The following is a 22,314-nucleotide window of genomic DNA, read 5'->3' as shown; positions in this document are numbered from 1 at the left end:
AGACAGCCTAAAAAATAAAATCTTAGGAAACTCTGATTTGAATTTCAGGATATTTTGTAAACTCTTTCCTGTGGTCTAGAAAATCTGTGCTGTACCTTGAAAATACCTACTTAGAACACCAGTAATACATATAGGGCAAAATTAGTCACAAATTGCAAGCCACTGACAAAATTGCAAGGATTTGGCTTTTATCTAAACTGGTGAGCTTTTACAAGGAATCATTTGAATTTTTTTATAACATTTTATTCCTTACAAAGCGGTGATTTCTGACAAAATCTAGGGTTGTCCTAAATTTTACGGCTGAATATGACTTGGTATCTCTCGCGAGTAGAGAGATTTCAAAGACAATGTCTTCTGGCCTCTTCACACAAGTTCTCATGTAAGAAAAGCATCTCAGGAGGGTTGACCATTTTATCAATTAGGGATAGACTACAATGGCTTAAACACATAATGGTTTATTCTCTTTTACAAAAGAAATTCAGGGACCTGCAGTCCAGACTGAAGCTATGAAGTCATGGTGGCTTCATGGGCATCAGAGACCCAGGATCTTCCTTTCTTCTCCATTGTCTACAGTGGATGCTAGATGGTCTACAGTAGATGCTAGAATTCCAGCCATCACATCCATCTTGTAGGCAGTGAGAAGAAGGGAAGGACAAAAGGGACGCATTCTAGCTGTGTGTTTCCCTTCTAAGAAGATATTCTAGATGCCCCATGAACAATTACAAGGATGCATCTAGTTGCAAGGAAGGCAGCAAACTGGTCTTCTAGCTCATTGACACTGGCTCATTGCCACCCTAAATACAGGATTTTGTTATTAGGAAGAATGTAGGCAGCTAGGAGTCCCTGCTGTACCCCCAGTGCAGAGGGTCTGGTTCTCAGCTTAGAGGTGGTCACTTTGCTCACTTATGAGTTGCTCAACTCTTAAGAGACTGATTTGCAAACCAGAATACCATTAATTTAGGATGAGAAATTCCTAGCTGATTAGATATAGTGTAGAAAGCAGTCGAGTTACAGAAAATGTGGTTTGCTTAATAAGGAATTAAGTAGAGAGGGTTGGAATGCAGTGTATGATTGTGGCAGAAGGTGATTAGGAATGAACTAGCCACATGGACTATTCTTGTTGTGAATAGTGGTCTGAACCCTTTCATTCTGAGATATGTTAATGAATTCGTATTGTTTTTTCCCCCTAGTTCCTTCATACTCTGCTAACAAATCATTACTTTAGTCAAGTTACAAGGCAAGATTCATTCCTTTAGAGCAGAGCTGTCCAAAAGAACTTTCTGGATTAATGGAAATGTTCTGTTATCTGTTCTGTCCAAAAGAATAGCCACTAGGCACATGTGGCTTTTGAGCACTTGAACTGTGGCTAACTGTGACTATGGAACTGAATGTTTAATTTTAATTAATTTAAATTTAAACACCAATGGTTGGTAACTTCACTGGACGCAGAGCTCTATACTGTAAGCTCTGTGAGACAGGAGGCTATGTTTTGTTAACTGCTGTACACAAGCAACCAGAACAGGGCCTGACTCAGTAATTGTGATTGAATGAATGGATGAAATTTTCTCTTCATTCCTCTTGATTAGATTAAATCTAGTCCCATTTCAATTAATTAATTGAATTGGATTTAGCATATATCCAAGTCCTTGTATCACAGTGCTTTTGAAACTGAGAGTTGAGAAACAGTTTAGTGAATAGTGACCAACTTTATTAAAAATGAAATAGAAAAGAAAAATAGAAAGGATCACACATAATAAAGGGGAATATTGTTTCATGAAACTTTTATTTTAGATTTATATGTGTATATACGTACTGGATCCCAACGTAAAATGTGTTTCTTCATGTGGATCTAGGTGAAATAGGTTTGAAACCCATTGATTTAAACAAATTTTCTCTTCAAATATATTTCTTGGCAGCATCAACTCAATTTCAGGGGATGATTTTTTTTTTTAATGAGCCCCAAGCTTTGGTGAATACTTATTTTTGACTCTGTAGCCCTTTTGGACAAAGGTCACGTTTTTGTTATAAATAGCCTTGTCTGGTGTTAATATTCTGTGAAATTATTTATGCTCAACAAGAGAATACCGAGGCCTAACAGGAGCAGGCCAGCCCTGGGGTCTAGTGGTTGAGAGTCAGCCCTCTCACCACTGAGGCCCCGGTTCATTTCCAGTCAGGGAACCACACCACCCATCTGTCCGTTGTCATACTGTGGGAGCTGGATGCTATGATGCTGTCATGCTGAAAGCTATGCTACTGGTATTTCAAACACCAGCAGGGTCACCCATGGTGGACCAGTTTCAGCAGAGCTTCCAGACTAAGACACACTAGGAAGATGGACCTGGCCCGACCTCTTCTGAAAAAATTGTCCATGAAAACCCTGTGAATAGCAGCAGAACATTGTCTGATACAACACTGGAAGGTGAGAGGATGGTGCAAAAAGACTGGGCAGGGCTCTACTCTGCTGTCCCCAGGGTCGTTAGGACTCCACGGCACTAACAAGCCAGGAGTACCAGTCCAGCTCCTAGCAATATCCAAGCCCAGCTGAGAGTGCAGGTTCCTTTCTCATAAGAGAAACCAGGCAGCATAACTTACATAACTTCCGTTAGTGTCTTTGATGAATGTAAAATGATTCATTCGAACCTAAGATGTTTTTAGATATTTGAATATTTCTTTTAACTTTAAAAAAATAGAACTTTTTCTGATTATAAAAAAATAATACACATTATAGAGCATTTATAAACCATAGAAGAAACCATAGATAACTTGTGTTGACATGTTAATATTCTTTCTTGATCAATGTTGTAGTTTTTTTTAATAATTTTTTGTTTGTTTTTTGTTTTTGTTTTTGTTTTTTGAGGAAGATTAGCCCTGAGCTAACTACTACCAGTCTTCCTCTTTTTTGCTGAGGAAGCCTGGCTCTGAGCTAACATCCATGCCCATCTTCCTCTACTTTATATGTGGGATGCCTACCACGTTTAAAATTATGATGTGTTCCAACCGATGAATGTGCAAAAAATATATATATATATAACCACTATGGTCTACTATTGCCATTTTTGTTTTTTTGGCTGAGGAGCATTCGCCCTGAGCTAACATCTGGTGCCAAGCCTATTCTTTTTGTATGTGAGCCCCTGCCACAACATGGCCACTGAGAGACAAGTGGTGTAGGTCCGTTCCCAGGAACCAGGCCTGGGCTGCTGAAGCAGAGTACACCAAACTTAACCACTAGGCCACTCGGGCTGGCCCTACCACTGCCATTTCATGAATGAGAGGACATCATCTCTAAATAATGAGTAATTTTCTAAATGGAGTACACTTATTCTGTAAAAAATTCATTACATTGTCCTTATTTTTCTCATTTTTGCTTTGGATCTTTTACAACTTTTTGGTGGACAGCTATTTGGGGTTTGGGTCCCTTGTGTGCGTGTGTGTGTGTGTGTGTTTTTTTTTTTGAGGAAGATTAGCCCTGAGCTAACTGCTGCCAATCCTCCTCTTATTGCTGAGGAATACTGGCCCTGAGCTAACGTTGTGCCCATCTTCCTCTGCTTTATATGTGGGATGCCTACCACAGCATGGCGTGCCAAGTGGTGCCATGTCTGCACCTGGGATCCGAACTGGTGAACCCCAGGCCGCCGAAGTGGAATGTGCACACTTAACCTCTGTGCCACTGGGCCAGCCCCTCTTGTGTTTTTATACTTGGCACATGCAGGGTGAGAGATTTGCCCAAGGACACACAGCTAGTGGATAGCAGAGGGAGGAATCCAGCTTTATGGACTTCGGGCTCCCAATTGGGTCCTTTCGGTTGAATAAACAAAAGAATAAATGCTTGAATATGGCTAGTTGCTCTGAATTCTGACACCAGTCTTAAGTTTTTTAGAAAGAATTAATCCGACATTTGTATTTAGGATATGGGCAGCTACGAATAAAAAAGTGAAAATCAATTACAGGATGTTTTGGTAGGCAGTATTTAATTGGCCTAATTTATCTTTGAAATTTATCACATAGTTGAGACAGACAGAGAAGAAAGCAAGTGTAGAGCTCTTCATTAAGCTGTTGGTATGGCAACAGTTATTTTTCAAGGCCACCTTAGCAGGGGTCACAGGAAGGTTAACTATGGAAAGGAAGAAATTTTTTCTTTAGCTCTCCTAGGGCACAGTAATTTATAACTGCTTTTAGAGCAAACTTTTTTTTTTTAAGATTTTATTTTCCCTTTTTCTCCCCAAAGCCCCCCAGTACATAGTTGTATATTTTTAGTTGTGGGTCCTTCTAGTTGTGGCATGTGGGATGCTGCCTCAGCAGGGCCTGATGAGCAGTGCCATGTCCGCACCGGGATCCGAACCAGCGAAAAACCCAGGGCCGCCGAAGCGGAGCGTGGGAACTTAACCACTCGGCCATGGGGCCGGCCCCCTAAACTTTTAATTCTATTTGAAATATCAGATATGGAAAAATTTGTTCAAAAGCCCAAGAACTAAAATTATAGAAACATATATAGGAATATATATAAGGTAAATATAAATATAAAATATATATTTGAAATATGTAATCTGACATATATATTACATATAAATATAAATATATAATGTAACATATAAATATAATTTTAAAAAATAAAATGTAAATATACCATATATATTCCCACATATCATATATACAATATAAATACATTTATAGGAATATATATGAACATGAATATGTAATTTCAATTTTTTTTCCTCCGCTATATTATACATCCTTTAGTATAGGCATAGAGGTTGAAACCATTCTCAAAAACTGTCCCAATATGATGAGAATGAGATTTGAAATGAACAGTTCTATGTTGATACTTCCAGGAGGTCTCGCTCTTCACAATTCTGTGAAAGTGTTTAGGGAAAAACACACTGTGTTTTTCTTTACCCTCACACACAATACTTCTGACCAGATGTGTGGGTTTTTCCTGTACCGACCAGTTCTCCAATACCAGCTGGATGTCCTGCAATTCAATTCAATTCTAGCATTAACTACCTGGATCCTACAGGTTAGGGGCTCAGTACCACAAGATAGCGCCCCCTTCAGATGCCAGTTGCAAGTAGTAGGTCCCTAGGTTACCCACAGCTTGTGTCCGACTTGGCTACAAATTGGAGGTTCCCATGGCCCCCTCCTCAGATTCAACCATTTGCTAGAACAGCTCAACAGAACCCAGGGAAATAGTTTAGTAACTATTGCTGATTTATTATCAAGGCTATCTTCAAGGATACACACGGACAGCCGGATCCACAGGGGAAGGTCTGGAAGGACCATGAGCGCAGGAACTTCGGTCCCTGTGGAGTTGGGGTGACCACCCTCCCAGCTCGTGGATGTGTTCACCAAGTCAGAAGCTCTCCAAACCCTGTGCTTTTGGGACTTTTATGGAGGCTTTGTCAACAAAGGCGTGATGGATCATTAACTCAATCTCCAGGCCCTCTCTCCTTCCCGGAGGATGAAGGCTCGGGCTGAAAGTTCTAAGCTTCTGATCATGGCTTGGTCTTCCTGATGACCAGCCTCATCTTGAAGTTATCAAGGAGCCCACCAAGAGTCACCCTGTTAGCACAAGAGATGCTGCTATCACTCAGGAAATTATAAAGGTTTTAGGAGTTCTGTGTCAGGTACCAGGTCAAAGTCTAAACCTTAGAACAAAAGATTTTCCTAGCACCCCTATTTACAAGGATTTTAGGAGCTCCGTGTCAGGAACCAGAGGCAGAGACCAATGTATATACTTATTATTTCACAGAAGGATAAAATCATTTCACATTGAAAAATTCATCATCATTATCTTCTAAAGTACTTTGCAATTTACACAGGGCTTTTGTGTATATTGCTCCTTTTGCCTCTTCATAACAGCCAAGTGAGGGAGACAGACCAGCTAATTGTTTTCTTCATTTTGTTCGTGAGAGAATAAGACACAGAGAGGTTAAGTGACTTCCCAAGGTGACACATCTAGAAGATGAGTGAGCCTGGCTCCAGGACCCATTATTTTGTTTTTTCCATTGAAGTATAGTTGACATACAGTATTATATTAGTTTCATGTGTACAACATAGTGATTCGACAGTTATATACATTATGAAGCGATCACTACAACAAGTCTAGTAACAATCTGTCACCATACGAAGTCATTGCAATATTATTGACTATATTCCCTATGCTGTACACTACATCCCCACGACTTATTTATTTTATAACTGGAAGTTTGTACCTCTTAATCCCCTTCCCCTATTTCACCCATCCTCCCAGCTCCCTCTCCTCTGATGACCACCAGTTGGTTCTTTGTATCTATGAGTTTGTTCCAGTTTTGTTTTGTTGTTCATTTGTTTTGTTTTTTAGATTCCACATATAAGTGAAATTGTATGGTATTTGTCTTTCTCTGTCTGACTTATCTCACTTAGCATAATACCCTCTAGGTCCATCCAAGTTGTTGCAAATGGCAGAAGCCTGAGTAATATTTCATTATATGTGTATACCACATCTTCTTTATCCATTCATCTATCAATGGACACTTAGGTTGCTTCCATGTCTCAGCTATTGTAAATGATGCTGCAATGAACATGGAGTGCGTATATCTTTTTGAATTAGTGTTTTTGTTTTCTTCAAATAAGTACTCAGAAGTGGAAGTGCTAGATTGTTTGGTAGTTCTATTTTTAGTTTTTTGAGAAACCTCTGTACTGTTTTCTATAGTGCCTGCACGAATTTACATTCCCACCAATGGTATACCAGCATTCCCTTTTCTCTACATTCTCGTCAACACTTGTTGTCTTTTTTGATAATAGCCATTCTGACAGGTGTGAGGTGGTATCTCATTGTGGTCAGGACCCATTATTGACTCTAAGATCAATAAATGCATTTACCTGGATCACATGATGCCTTCAGGGGATCGTAGACAGAACATAGACATATAAAGATAGTTGTAGCCAGAGGTACCCATCCACACTGGTAAGAGTACTGGTTTCTTTTTCTTTCTTTTTTTTTTGAGGAAGATTAGCCCTGAGCTAACATCTGCTGCCAATCCTCCTCTTTTGCTGAGGAAGACTGGCCCTGAGCTAACATCTGTGCCCATCTTCCTCTACTTCATATGTAGGACGCCTGCCACAGCATGGCTTGGCAAGAAGTGTGTAGGTCAACACCCGGAATCCTAACCGGCGAACCCTGGGCCGCCAAAGCGGAATGTGCGAACTTAACTGCAGCACCACCGGGCTGGCTCCTCAACTACTAGTTTCAAAATTAGAAGAGTTGGCTTCAAATTCTGGTTCTGCAATTTTTAGCCACGTAATTTTAGGCAAGTCACTTAACCTCTCTGAGCCCAAGCCTGTTTATAGAGTAACTCTCAACTGAATATTAAGTAAGTGAATATTAAATAAGAAAATGCTATAATGTACGTGAATACCATATACAGGATATAATGATGGATTTTCCTTCTTCTAGTTATCATTTGTAGTTCAAGGTGACTTGAAGTTATTTGATTAATTCAAACTGTTTAAATTTAGTGTCAGGAAAGGTGGGAGACCTTATGACTCTAGAGTGCAATGTGCCTGAGGCACATAGTAGCTGCTCAAGAAATTCTTCTGGAATGAATGGGCATTTCAGCCAGGCCCTTCTACATTAACCATTACCAGTTCAGTACTCTAGTGTCTTTTTAAAAACATTATTAAGGATCACAACACTTATTTCAAAAAAGATAATGTATTGGAAAACACTTTGTGAAAGCGTGAAGTTATGTTCAAGGAATTAAGGAATAATTATTATTAGTAGCAACCAGCTACTTATAGGTCATCCCAGTCTTAGTTTCTGACTGAATTGGAAACCTATGGTCATTTGTTGACCACATTATCACTAGAGTTAGTGGCCAATGAGACAGTGGTTCCCACTCCTGGCTGTGCATTAGAATCACCTGGCAAACTTTTTAAAAATCCTGATGCCCCGGCCATACTCCAGATCAATGAAATTAGGATCTCACAGACATCAGAATTTTTTAAAGCTCTCCAGGATTTTTCAAAATAGTAGTCAAGAGAAGCAATTTGATACCTTTTAAATGTGCAAGCGCCTGATAAAGGATGCCAGAAAGAGGAAACACCCAAGTCGTTTTCTGGTGAGCTGTCTGTGGACTGGCCATCCTGACTGCTCTCAGAAGAGAACTGCTCAACAGACAACCTTTGGAGGTGAGCCAACTGTGGGAAGGCTGAATGATGACAAAGCTATTGCTGAAAACACCTCAGTTAGCTCTCTTCTCTTTCTCTGAAAAAGAAGCTACTAGCTGTTGATACAAATGGAAGGTATAATTTGGCTCAGATTGTCACCTTCTCCATAGGCCTTCCACAAGCTGCCGTGTTTAAAACTGCAATGGCTAATCTCCTGTTGGAAAGTTCCCTTCTTTTTCTCTCTGGTTTTTCTCTGTAGCAATTATTGGCAACCAACATATTACTTTTACTTATTATTTTATCTCCTGTCTCCTCTCGACAGGATGTAAGCACAAAAGAGGTAGAGATGGTCTTTTTGCTCACGATGTAACCCCTGTGCCTGGAACAGTGCCTGGTAGATGGCCAGTCAATAGCTGTTCAATGAGTGAACTTCAGACCAATGCTAATAATAGTAACTACTATAGGTTTAGCATCATATTCCAGCGCAGGAACCCTGTGAGGTCATCGTGGTTGTGTAATCAGATTTTCCGAATTCCTTTATGACCCACGAGTTATGTTTTGGCAGTGCCATTGACTGAAAAATGAAGACGGAAGAACAGCAGCTAGTGGCTAGAAGATGCTATTTGATAAGTTAACATAGAAAAGAGCTCCTCCCTTGAAGCTGGAAAAGCACTCTACTCTATGACATATTGTTACGTGAAAAATGCAAGTTGTGGAGCAAACAGCACGACATGTATAGCATACCATTAACTTAACACACAGACACACATAATCAAACCAGTATGTTGCTATAGATACGTGTATATATTTGCGAAAGCGTAGACTATGGTCTATAAGGATGCGCGTCAAACTGATAACAGCGGCTAACTCTGAGAGACAGCTGGGCTGGGGAAAAGCGTGGTCAATGGGGACTTTAGTGCTAATTGTAATGCCTGGGTTACAATGTATGGCAAGAATGTTTTCACATTTAATTTCTAATACATTCTTTTTCTCATAGATACCAAAGATAATACAAATAAAGTGTGGAGGAAGGATTTATATTATATACAGACAGTTTATAAGGAAAAAGCCCTAAGGAACTAAGAAGCACATATACCTGAGAAGAACTAATGGAGATCTATTTCTAAATTGTGTGGCTGGGAGAAAAGGATTTTCTGATCCGTTAATAAGCACCGGGGTGTGTGTGTGTGTAAACTAGCATGATTTTAATGCGAAAAACTGACCCATAAATTGTTTTGCTAAAAATGGCGCCAGGTACTCACTAGGGAGTGGAGGAGAAGGGATGGGTGAGCGCCTGCAGTGCCTGCAGGAGGAAGATAGCTTATCTCCTACTTTCCGCTCTTCCAGGTGAAGAGCACACTGGGGCGGGCACTCGAGGTCATACAATTTGGAGAGTATATCAGTTTCTTTTCCCTACACTTTGCTTTGCTTGAGAAATTATTGGTAGCAACACGTAGAGTTCTATGTGGCACATAGCACCTTCAAAAATTAATGAGGCAATTGGTGCAAACCGAAAATAAGATTAAGAAGATATGATGGAGCTAGAGGTAGGGATGGTAACAAACTGGGTGTCATCAACTCCTGCACAGTGGTTAGAGGTGGGCTCCAAATCTGGTCAGGAGCTTTTAGCAGCCAACGGAAAGGGGAGAATATAATTAGTTATAAGATTCACCATCACTTTTGTGTAAAAATCATTTTTTCTAGGAAAAACCACTTTTTTCGTGTCCAATAATGAGATACACAAAGCATCTCTCCTGTGGGCCCTCATCAGTAAATACTCCGACAGTAAATTTAGTAATGGATTTCATCTGGCTTATTTCTTATAACCTCCTTCATTGTAGGCCTAACCTTCAGATTCAACTCAGTAAAAATAATTCCACTAGGCAGAACAAAGGGATCCTGTCTGACAGTTTTCTGAGGTCTGGATCGATCCAAAGATAAAATTATTTTATGATCTGGAATGGACAGAATATTCTCTAAGCAATCTCCCACAAGTATTACTTCTGTAACCCAGATGTCTTCTGGGTACTCCTGTCCCCATGAAATCCAGATAGGGTGAGGACATACTCTCTGAGGAAATCGAAAAGCCCCCAAGATTTCTCTCGCTGTTTACATTCTGTGGTCACTGACAGAATGTGGGAAGGAAGAGAGTGTATTACATCACAGCAACGCAAGTTCCCATTGACTCCGAGGGCCTTGTTCCTAAAGTAGCCTTACCCACCCCCACGCCTTCTCACGTCCGCCACTCAAACCAGCTCCCTGGCTGTTCTCTCTGCTCCCTTCTCATCCCGCTCCCCACCTTCCCCATCAGGAGAAAAAGAAATTAAAGGGGCCGGCCTGATGGCGCAGTGGTTAAGTTCGCAAGTTCTGCTTCTCGGTGGCCTGGGGTTTGCCAGTTCGGATTCCGGGTGTGGACATGGCACCGCTTGGCAAAAGCCATGCTGTGGTAGACGTCCCATGTATAAAGTAGAGGAAGATGGGCACTGGTGTTAGTTAGCTCAGGGCCAGTCTTCCTCAGCAAAAAAAAAGAGGAGGATTGGCAGCAGATGTTAGTTCAGGGCTAAACTTCCTCAAAAAAAAAAAAAAAAGAAAGAAAGATGGTGTCTTTGAAAAAAAACAAAACTACATCTTCCCAGAGGCAGTTCTTTCCCAAAAGAGAAAATGTTTTTTATTAGCACTGGAACTTTTGGTAAGAAATGAGTAGTGTTAATTTTTTATTCATTCATTCATTCAGTACATGCCAGGTACACTGGATGTAAAACATGAACAGGACAGCGTCCCCAACGTGGAGAAGGAACAGACAGGTTAAATGTGAAATCTGCAATTGTGTGATAAGCATTATGTAGGGAAGATCAGAAAACTGCTGACAGCACCTAACTCAGATCAAAGTCGATCGAAATATCAATTCATTTCTTTAAAGAATATCAAAAGTTTCTGAAAATACTAAAGCAAATTTTATAACTTTTAGACTACCTTTAATAGCTATATTTTAGCAGTGACCTGGAATTGCTTATGCTTACCTTTGCGACTGTGTTGAGGTCTTTAAGGTGGCACAGAGATGGTGCCCTTCTGTAAGCCACAGCAAATCCTCTTTTTTTTTTTTTTCCTGGGAAAGATTCGCCCTGAGCTAACATCTGCTGCCAATCTTCCTCTCTTTGTCCTTTTCCTTTTCTCCCCAAAGCCTCAGTATGTAGCTGCACACTCCAGTTGTAGGTGCTTCCATTTCCTCCATTTGAGCCACCATGACAGCATAGCCACTGACAGACTAGCGGCGTGGCTCCGCCCTGGAACCCAACCCCTGCAGCCAAAGTGGAGCGTGCAGAACCCCAACCACTAGGCCATCAGGGCTGGCTCATCAAATCGCTTTTGAAACAAAGAATAAATACTTAGGGCTAGAGCTCATGGCATTCCAAATTTTTAAAAAAATGCATTTTTAAATCTTGAGAACGTAGGAGATACCATCCCTGCTTACAATCCATTGTCCTATGTGCAGTCAGCTACTAGAAACAAGATAATGGGCTGGGTTATAAAGGCAGAAGACGCTAAGTACCACAGGAATTCAGGGGGAGAGAGGCCCGCTGCTGCCTTCTGGGGGAGTTGCAGTCACATTGGTCTGTGAGGTGGGGGTGGGTTTTGAACAGGTAGGAACGTGGGCATATCTGGAGTAGATACATATGCATAGTGCCCATACCTGTATAGAGTTTGAATATGCATATATATACACATATACAATAGCAGATAAGCCACAACTAGAACATAGTTTACCAGCCTTTTTGGCATTTTCATTTACTTTAAAATGAGTCGAACTGTAACTATCTCATTTTGTTCTTTGGGCCCTTGCTATTTCTGGACTTTTGTCCCCCTTTCTAAACTATTCCAAATTTACCCGTGGTTATCCAGTAACTCAAGAGAAATGTTAGATCTAGGTACCTTGATGAATTTTAACTTTGTCTCAAAGGAAAAGGTGTCTCTAATTCTAATTTTATGGCAAACTTGGGTAGAAAACTGTAATTGGGAAATGGCTTGAAGACTATGTAATCAAAAACTTCCCTTTATCAATTCTAAGGTGCATCTTTTTGGGTTTTTTTCTGTTTTTAAAATTTTTAGGTTTTACTTTGTTACCTTTTTTGCTCCTTTTTATTGTTTTGGTATTTATTTTTTGTTTTGTCTTTTTTTGGGTGCATTTTTTTTTTAACATTTTTGATCTTGGGATGCATCTTATGGTATGTCATAATACTTGGCAGTACTTTTTTTCTTTCTAAGTGATACATAAAATAATGATGTTTCTTACAATTGATGAGGAAACCAGTATTAATCCAAAGTAAGAGAGGAGATGTTCTAGATAAATAATGCATGACGGCAGGATGAAGGAAGACCATCACCCATCAGTGGAGAGCCGATGGGGAGAGACTTACAGAAAGAGATGAATTTCCTCAGCTTCCACTTCTGGGGTTTCATCCTCCAGCGGCCTCAGCCTCAAAGACTGCACCCGGCTCAGGAACTGGGGGCTGCCCCTGCTAGAGCTTTCTCTGCCTCCAGACCTTCTCACCTCCCCGGATTCTCTGGCATAGGTCTGGACAAATCCTTTCCCCATTCCTTCTGCAAGGCAAAGGCTGACATTTTTCAAAAGTAGCCTAACCAGAAAACAAAGGAAAAACAAATACTAAGAAAACGCAGCAGCATGAAAACATGAATTTCAAAGCAGATTCTACAGCTTTCTTATCCTAAGGGCCCCGAGGTATAGCCATAGGCTTGGCATAGCTAATTGAGATTCGAGGGCACCTGCACCTTCCCCTTCAACCTGTCAGGATAGTGAATTAAGGCAGACTGTTGGCCGAGGTGGATTTGGGTTGGCACCCAGACAGGTGTGCTGGAATTCTGGGCCCTCGCCAAATCACCTTCCATGTGTGGTACCGTAAGGCTGCGTTGCTGACCTGGATCAAGGTGATCTGGGTTAGTCTGCAGCTGCTTTGTTCCCGAGGCCCTGGAGAAGGAAGCCAGCTTCCAATCTGGTCCCTCAGATTCCTCTCCATGGCTTCAAGCTTCCTGGTCTGATTGTCCCTCCCTGCCGGAGGGCTCTGACTATAACTCCTGTTTTCACCCATGACCTCTTTTCCTCTGTGTCATTCACATGCCTGAAGGAAGCAAATGTGTCATTGGGGTTTGTTCCTGCAGGCAAAGCTCGATGTCTTCACCAGCTAACCTCATTATTAGTCATGAGCCCTATGGTGGGTTCTCTCTTGCCTGGAACTTCTCTGCACAGGTCAGCTCCACATGGGGTTAGCAAAGACCTCTTGGAGAAGGCAGTATGGTCTAGTGGAAAGAAAATGAGCTTTCGAAGCAGCCAAATATCTTTTCACATCCTGGCTCAGCCACTTACTAGCCATGTGACCTGTCAAGCCTGTCTAATCCTCAGTCTGCTCACCTGTAAAACTGGGTGTGACTCCTAGAGTAGTTGTAAAGAGTGAGTGAATTCAAGCATGTGAAAGCACCTGCCTCACGCCCATTAGAGCGGCTATTATCAAAAAACCAGAAAACAAGTGTGGGTGAAGATGTGCAGAAATTAGAAATCTTGTGCACTGCTGGTGAGGCTATAAAATGATTCAGTCTCTGTAGAAAACAGTATGATGTTTCCCCCCAAAATTAAACATGGAATTACCATATGATTTACCAATTCCATTTCTAGGTACGTAAGTGAGCAAAAGTGAGGCCATCTTGTTATGCTAAATGGCTCCAGCCCCTCCTCTGTGTATCTACTTGCTGCTCTGCACATACTCTAAATAATTCACATGTTCTCCTGATTTATGGCCTCCACTTATGTACGTACTTCCCAATACCTCGGTAAATTCAAACTTTGTTCTATGAGATTCTCACCAGGAACAGACTGACCACAGGCAGGAAACACACCTATAAGGTATCCATCACAGCTGACAGAAGAATGGAACAATGTGATGCCTGGAGCCCATCATGCCTGGAGACCAACATCCCTGGACCCCCTCCTCACTGCCCATTTTCCCTGTATAACTGTCTCAAGGTTCTGTAATCCTTGAAGATGAGTTTGTGAGACATTAGTCACCCATCTTCCGATTAGCCAACTAATCTAGTTAAACTTCCTTTCTCATCTCTAACTCGTTATGATTAACTGGCTCAGATCTCAGCAAGCAGAGCGAGCCCATTGCTTGGTATCAGGTATGAACCCAAAAGAATTGAAAGCAGGGACTCAGATATTTGCACACCAATGTTCATAGCAGTATTATTCATAGTAGCGAAAAGGTGGGAACAACCCAAGTGTCCATCGACAGATGAATGGATAAACGAAATGTATTATACATATAATGAAATGTGTATACATATAATGGAATATTATTCAGCCTTAAAAAGGAAGAAAATTTTGACACTTGCTACAACGTGGACGAACCTTGAAAATATTACTCTAAGTGAAAGAAGCCAGTCACAAAAGGACAAATACTGCATGATTCCACTTTTTTGAGGTACCCAGAAAATTCACAGAGACAGAAAGTAGAATAGAGGTTACCAGGGGCTGGGGGCACAAAGGAATGAGGAGGTATCATTTAATGGGTAGAAGTTTCAGTTTGGGATGATGAAAAAAGTCTGGAGGTGGATGGTGGTGATGGTTGCACAGCAATGTGAATGTACTTAATGCCACTGCGTTGTACAGTAAAAAATGGCTAAAATGGTAAATTTTATGTTCTGTATGTTTTACCATAGTAAAAAAAAAAAACTTATTCTATGCATTCAGCAAATGCTGGTTTCTTCCCTGTTTTTGTGAGTGAATTCGCATCTCTGGATCATCCACTGTTCTGCTTTGTTGAATAATATACACACAGAAAAGTGCATCTCATCCAAAAGGTGTGTCTGTGAAGCTCATTTGTAAAGTGACAAGCCCTGAGCTGCCTTGAGTTCTTACATTTCATGTCTTCTGCCTTTAAGTTGCCAATCCTGTCCTCTCCTTCAATAGAATGGGGTCCAGAACATTGCATCTAGAGCTTTATGGTCGAATACTTCATAGTTATAGAAAAACAGCAGGCAATATTTCACAGTGAAGGGACATCGTCTTCTTGTAAGCTATTTGTTTGACCAAGAGATGAATTTTGAGAGACTTGGTATTTCCAAAGTACGTTCTGGCCAAGGACCTCAAGTGACTGCACCAATATTCGCAGCAAACAAGGATTTCTACTTCCTTTCCAAGCAGCCTTCTTAGGCTTTAGGAATCAAGGATGGCAGTTACAGCAAATCCCATTAGGTAAATTATTGCTTTAAGAGAAGCTGGAATCTCAGTTAATAGGATCAGAAAGTTTAAGATGAAATTCCATTTAAGTGGGGCTGGCCCCATGGCGTGGCCGAGTGGTTAAGTTCGTGCTCTCTCCTTTGGTGGTCCAGGATTTCACTGGTTCAGATGCTGGATGTGGACCTGGCACCACTCATCAGGCCATGCTGAGGCAGCATCCCACAAAGCAGAATAGAAGGACCTACAACTGGAATATACAACTCTGTCCTTGGGGGCTTTGGGGAGAAGAAGAAAAAAACAAAAAGATTGGTAACAGATGTTAGCTCAAGGCCAATCTTAAAAAAAAAAAAATCCATTTAAGTGCTAGTTTTCATTTCCATTAGGTAAATAAAAAATAGAGTGATTTATGCTTTGTAGGAATATTGAAGCCTATAGCTCAAAGTTCCTTATAACAATAGGCATGAAGTAGATACAATTTTGTGTAGATTCTCTTTTTTTTTCTTTTTTTGTTTTGAGGAAGATTAGCCCTGAGCTAACTACTGCCAATCTTCCTCTTTTTTTGCTGAGGAAGACTGGCCCTGAAGCTAACATCCATGCCCATCTCCCTCTATTTTATACGTGGGATACCTAGCACAGCATGGCTTTTGCCAAGCTGCGCCATGTCCACACCCGGGATCCGAACCAGCGAACCCCAGACCGCCAAGAAGCAGAACATGTGAACTTAACCGCTGAACCACCGGGCCGGCCCCTGTGTAGATTCTCTTCATTCTCCCCTCTTCTTCTTCCCTCCCTTTCTTCTCAGAGTGTGCTATTGGTGAGATTTTCTTCAACTCCCCTCTTGGATCCATCCCACTCAGCAGTCAGCAGCCATGGCAATTTTTGGGTCCTATGCAGTGGATCAAGGTGTGGGTGCTGCTAAGCCACACCGAGGCCCAGCGCATTGGAGATGTGGTCCCCACAGTCTCCATCCTTCAGTTAAGAACAAGCAGGCTGATGAGTCAGGTCTAATTTCTTTTCATGGATAATTAATGAGTAGAGAGGACTACAATTCCAGTTCTACTTGTCAGTATGCATTCTTTTAATTCTAACAACCTAAATAAGGGTTGGGTATTTCCCTAACATAGAATCTTTTCTTTTTTAAAGATTGGCACCTGAGTTAACAACTGTTGCCAATCTTTTTTTTTATTGCCTTTCTCCCCAAATCCCCCCAGTTGTGGGTCCTTCTGGTTGTGGCATGTGGGACACCACCTCAGCGTGGCCTGATGAGCCGTGTGGTGTCCGCTCCCAGGATCCGAACCGGCAAAACCCTGGGCCGCTGAAGCAGAGTGCTTGAACTTAACTACTGGGCCACAGGGCTGGCCCCCTAACATAGAATCTTAAGAGTAGAAGAGACTTAATTTTTTTGAAAAGTTTTTATTAAAATATGTACAGAAAAGTGCATATATTGTAAGTGTACAGTACAATAACTTTTCACAAACTGGACACACTCATGCAGCCAGCACCCAGAACCGGAAACAGATCATTGCCAGCACCCCAGAAGTCCCCTTTTTGCTCCCAGAAGGGCCTCGGAGAAGTTATTTTACACACTTGTCTGCCCTTAAGTAGGTCCATGTCTAAGTCCACCTACATCAACAGGCAGACACTCTCCCTTTTTATTTTATGTATTTATTTCTATGTATACAGAACCACACAGAATTCATTTCAGGAAATGCATAAATGTTATCACATCATATGTGCTTTTTTGTGGTAGCAGAAAATTCGTTTTCTTCTTTTGCTTGGCTCTCTGTCTCCCTGTCATCCTTCCTATGCTTATAGCAACCTTGCCACCCTGCAAACACCCTGGTAATCACCTCCCAGTGACGCCAAGACAGTAAATATTCAATGAGATTATCTTTCAACCTTGTTCCCAACACAGACACAAAGGAAAGGAAGTTACTGTTGTTAATTTGCTATTTTCCTGTTTAACCTGAGGGGTGACTCAAGGGTCACAGGGATTTATGAGCTTGTTTTATAGAGAGAAAGAGAGTGCCTTCAAGGAAGTAACAACCACTAGATCACCAGCCCCCAGCTGCTGTCGAGGCCCAGAAGTCAGATTGCCCACGGGATTATCTGGAGTGAAAAGAACAGGGATTTCCCCTTTGTTTCTCCCAAACTCCTTGGCCAAGCCCCTTAGCTTTATAAACCCCCCGCTTTCTCTCTTGTTAAGGTGGATTTGAGAGAACCTATCCTCCTGCCTTCTCGTTTTGGCCAATTTGAATAAACGTTTCTCCATCTCCAAGATGATGGCTTTCTGTGCATCAGGCACATGAACTTGAGATTAAGAGGTTTGGTTTCTGGGGCCAGCTGGTGGCACAGTGGTGAAGTTCATGTGCTCTGCTTCAGTGGCCCAGGGTTTTGGGGTTTGGAAACTGGGCATGGACCTGCACACAGCTCATCAAGCCATGCAGTGACAGCATCCCACAAACAAAATAGAGGAAAGTTGGCACAGATGTGAGCTCAAGGACAATCTTCTTCAAGCAAAAAGAGGAAGATTGGCTCAGGACCAATCTTCCTCACCCGCCCCCCCCCCCCAAAAAAAAAGGTTCAGTATCACCAGGACAAGAAATAGAACAGGTTTGAGCCACCCAGACACTGCCCCTTGTACCCCATCCCTATCAAGCATTTATCCTACATTTCTATATGAACCCTTCTTTGCGTAACCAAATAATAGATGTGGGAAAGAGTCTTTCTATAAAAGGGTTCCAATTAGTACATGTTTAAAAAGAAATGGTAGATAGAGTTTCTGTTTGGGATGATATAGAAGTTCTGGAAATGGACTGTGGTGATGGTTGCACAATATTGTGAAGGTGCTTACTGTCACTGAATTGTACACTTAAAAATGGTTAAAATGGTCACTTTTATTATGAATATTTTACTGTCATAAAAACCGGTAGAATTAGAATATCACTATTTTCCAGCCCTCAGATGAATCCCATCCCATCTCTACCTCACCCTTTCCTTGAAGTAACCACTCTCCTGACTTTATACTGATCACTGCCTTACTTTTTATAGCTTTATCAGCCAAATGGCATCCTTAGACATAAGAGTTGTCTTGCTTTTTAAAAGAATCTGATATGTCTTCTAAGTTTCTTTTTAATCCACAGGTTCCCCTCTGTTCCTTTCTTTTCCTCTAATTCATCTACTGGGGAATTCAGATCATAGACTTTTTTCCTTCCATCATAATCTCAAGTTGATCTTTCATTTTCACTAATTTTGTTCTTGGCTATATCAATTTTATCATTTGTCCAATTAATTCTGTTCTTTATTCCAATATCATATTTTTTTAAATGAAAGGAGGTTTTATTTATTTATTTATTTGAGGAAGATTAGCCCTGAGCTAACTACTGCCAGTCCTCCTCATTTTGCTGAGGAAGACCGGCCCTGAGCTAACATCTGTGCCCATCTTCCTCTACTTTATACGTGGGATGCCTACCGCAACCATGGCTTGCCAAGCAGGGCCATGTCTGCACCCGGGATCTGAACTGGTGAACACCAGGCTGCCAAAGTAGAACGTGCACACTTAACCCCTGCGCCACTGGGCTGGCTCTCAATATCATATTTTTTATTCTAATTTTTCCATTTGAAGTGAAGTGAATGGTTTCTTGTTTTCATTGGGGGTTGGAGGGTGGGTGTTGAGGAGACAAGAGAGGGTGGAAAGTTTCAGTCACAGAAGACTATAGTTTCTTACTCCTGAATCAAGTTCAGGGCTTTCTCTTAATCCTTCTGGGCAGACTACTGAGAGTTGTAGGAGGAGGCATCCCCTAGAACCTAATCCCCCAGCCTCAGGCCTTGAGGGGAAGGTGGAGAAGTGAATCCCTCGGTCTGGTCAATCCCACGTGTTTACGCAGATTTAGGGGCCTGCACCTGACTTCCCTCTTGAACCTGAGGATCCCTGCATCTGACTTACCTCAGTGAGGAGGCAAAGCATCAGGGTTCAAGTTGTTTCAAGCAGCAGCAGGTCTAGATCCTTCCCGGGCCACTCTCTCCCACCCCATACCCACCATTCCAAACAGCCTTCCACGGGCTCCTCAGGGCTGCATCTTGATCTGGTCCCTCTTAGATTCTCCAGGAGGCGTTGGGGAGGGTGCCAGGAGTCCTGAGCTATTTCAGCATGGAGGTACGGATGGGAAGCAGAACGGTTCCATTTGAGGAGAAAAATTCACAATTGATTTGTTTTATCCTAGTTATATTTTGTTTGTCTGCTAAATCCTTGATACTCAAAATGTGGTCCATTTGCCAGCAATTGTAACCGAGCAAGGGTTCCTTCTGCCCACCGCAACCCTGAAGCCAATCAAATGCAAATGAGTCAGTGGTCAAGAAAGGGATTTATTCAATTAGCCAGCAAAATCAGAAGATGGTGGACTCATGTCCCAACAACCATCTTAAACAAGCACATTATCTTGAAACAGTTATATAGGGACTAGTGAACTATGAAGGAGGGGCTCAGGAACGTTGACCATCTGGCATTGGTGACAGGAAACACCACACCAAGTCTTTCATTTGTCATCGATGATGGATCTCAGCATGGATGTTCTTCTCTGAGTAGGTCCCCATGTTCCTAAGAAACTCAAAAGAACAAAGTTCTCATCTATCACTATTGGGAGGTACACATGTCCGCCAGGATAATTTCCCAAAGGGTAGCTATTATCTCCTAGGCTACTTGTGTCACAGAACCGGATTCGTTTTTGCCCATTGCCTGGAAAGCCAAACACTGACATGATGAGATTGTAGCAGAGAGAGGGTTTTAATCACAAGGCAGCCAAGTGAGGAAACGGGAGAGCGAGTCTCAAATCCACCTCCCTGAAAATGGGGACTCAGGGATATTTATGAGGTGGGGGGCAAGGTGGTCTGAAATGTGTAGATAGATGACTGGAGGTGAGGAGAGGTGAGGTAATTGACGATATGCGCAAGTGTAGTCAGACTTCATGCCTCTTCATAGGACCCATGCTCACAAAATGGCGGCATTAGCATGATCTGAGAGTAGACTTTTTAGCCTCTTGACATCAAAAGGTCACCTATTGGGCATCTGCCTGGGCCTTGTTGATGAGTTGTGGTCTCAACTGGTCTGAAGTGGACAAGGGGTTCTAATTCCTGAAAAATAGCTCAAACACCTGTTACCATGACAACCCAGGTGCCAGGGAGATATTATCTATAGAAGCCTAGTGGGAGTCAGATAGCATATTGCCTAAACAGCACAGTTAATAATGGGCTGGTGAACAACTGAAAGCTATACTCAGTAACTGCAAAAAAGGAAAAAAACTTTACTCACTAGCGACCTAGTCATCAATGGCTGTTTATCAGTTTCAGGTGCAAGGCAAAACATAGACGGCTTGGGTGAGTTAGTTAGAGGCTATTCTAAGTTACAACAAGACTTCCTTATGTCAACCTTGCTTCAGGCCAGTATCACAATCTCAGGATCACCCGGGAGCCTGTTGGAAACGTATCATCTCAGTGCTCCCCCCACCCCCTGGACCTCCCAAATCAGAAGATGCATTTTAACAAGACCCCCAAGTGGTCTGTATGCCCACTGAAGTTTGAGAAGCCTGATTCTACAGTAAAATATACCTTTATAGTTAAGAAAATGATCGTTTTTTTCAATGGTAGACCCTCCCCAAAGACTCATACTTATCCCTGTTTCTGGGCTATCAGACTAGCCCCTGGAGAACACTCTGCATGGAATTGCACCTCCCTGTACAATTATTGGGCATTTGGGTGAAGATTCATCTTTCCTTCCTCTCTATTATGGAGACAAAAACCTCTTAAACATTCGTGGCAGCAATTCTCAAACACCCAAAAGGGATGTAAAGGAGAAAATTTTAATCAGCATATTAGTTACTGATAAAATTATCATGGGATGGTGAGGACAAAATGATTGCCAAAATCATAATGCTTTCTGGAGGAAGATAACGAGGTAGAAAGAGAAGTGGGTGGAATGGGGGCAGTGGCAGGGAAAGATAAAAAAGGAAAACCACTACAGGAAATGACAAGACTGTGACTAACAATGCCTTAGCCCCACCCATCCTCAGAGTGGAAGCCCTGTCCCAAAGGTTTGTAAGGGTCTGCATCTGAGCCCACACCCTGTCCCCTCCTCCGTGGATCCCAGTGAGCTCACCAAGAGACTGGGGAGCTGCGGGGAAAGTGTGGAGTCAACTTCCTATTTCAGGGTGTGCCCATTACTTTCTAGTGTAGAGTCATGCATGGACTTAGGTAATCATATGGGCTCCCTATGCGCCAGCCTAGGCTTGGTCGCTGACTCTCTGTCTGAGTCTGGGCCAATTCCTCCCCACGTGTAAGGAAGCAGGAAGGAGGCGTCTCTTTCTCTTTCAGAGGACAACACGAGCGCAGTCCTGGGCTACTTTTGTTTTGTAATTTCTTCCTTCCTTGTTGGCTCTTCTTGGACACTGACTCTCTCTTCCCCTCCTCTCCTTCTCTTCCCAGATCCAACCTCCAAATGTAGGAGTTTCTGAAGGTTTGGTCCTTGGAACTCTTCTCTCCCTAGGTTGCATCATCCATTTCTAAATAGCACCTGCAATGCTAAAAACAGCACATTTCCATTCTAGCCTAGGTGTGTCCTCTGAACTTCAGAATGAGGTAAATGAAGAGTTATCTAACTTTTACACACATTAAATGTGAGATGCCTGTGATTTTTCCAGCAGCCTACTGGATTCTTCACTTAGATGTATCACTGGCTTCTCAAACTTAATGGGAGCAAAACTGAACTCCGCTCACTCTCCTAAACTTGCTCCCCCTCCATCTCAGTCAATGGTCCCTGATCCAGTGTCCTGAGCGTGGGTGCCATCTTTCACAGCTTCCTCTCTCACACCCCACACCTAATCTATCACCAGTCCTGCCACTTTTTTTTTTTTTTTGAGGAAGAGTAG

This window comes from Equus caballus, chromosome 17 (assembly GCF_041296265.1).
Source record: "Equus caballus isolate H_3958 breed thoroughbred chromosome 17, TB-T2T, whole genome shotgun sequence".
Lineage (NCBI taxonomy): Eukaryota > Metazoa > Chordata > Mammalia > Perissodactyla > Equidae > Equus > Equus caballus.
The sequence above is the reverse complement of the archived record's forward strand: the minus strand, read 5'-3'. Positions refer to the sequence as shown.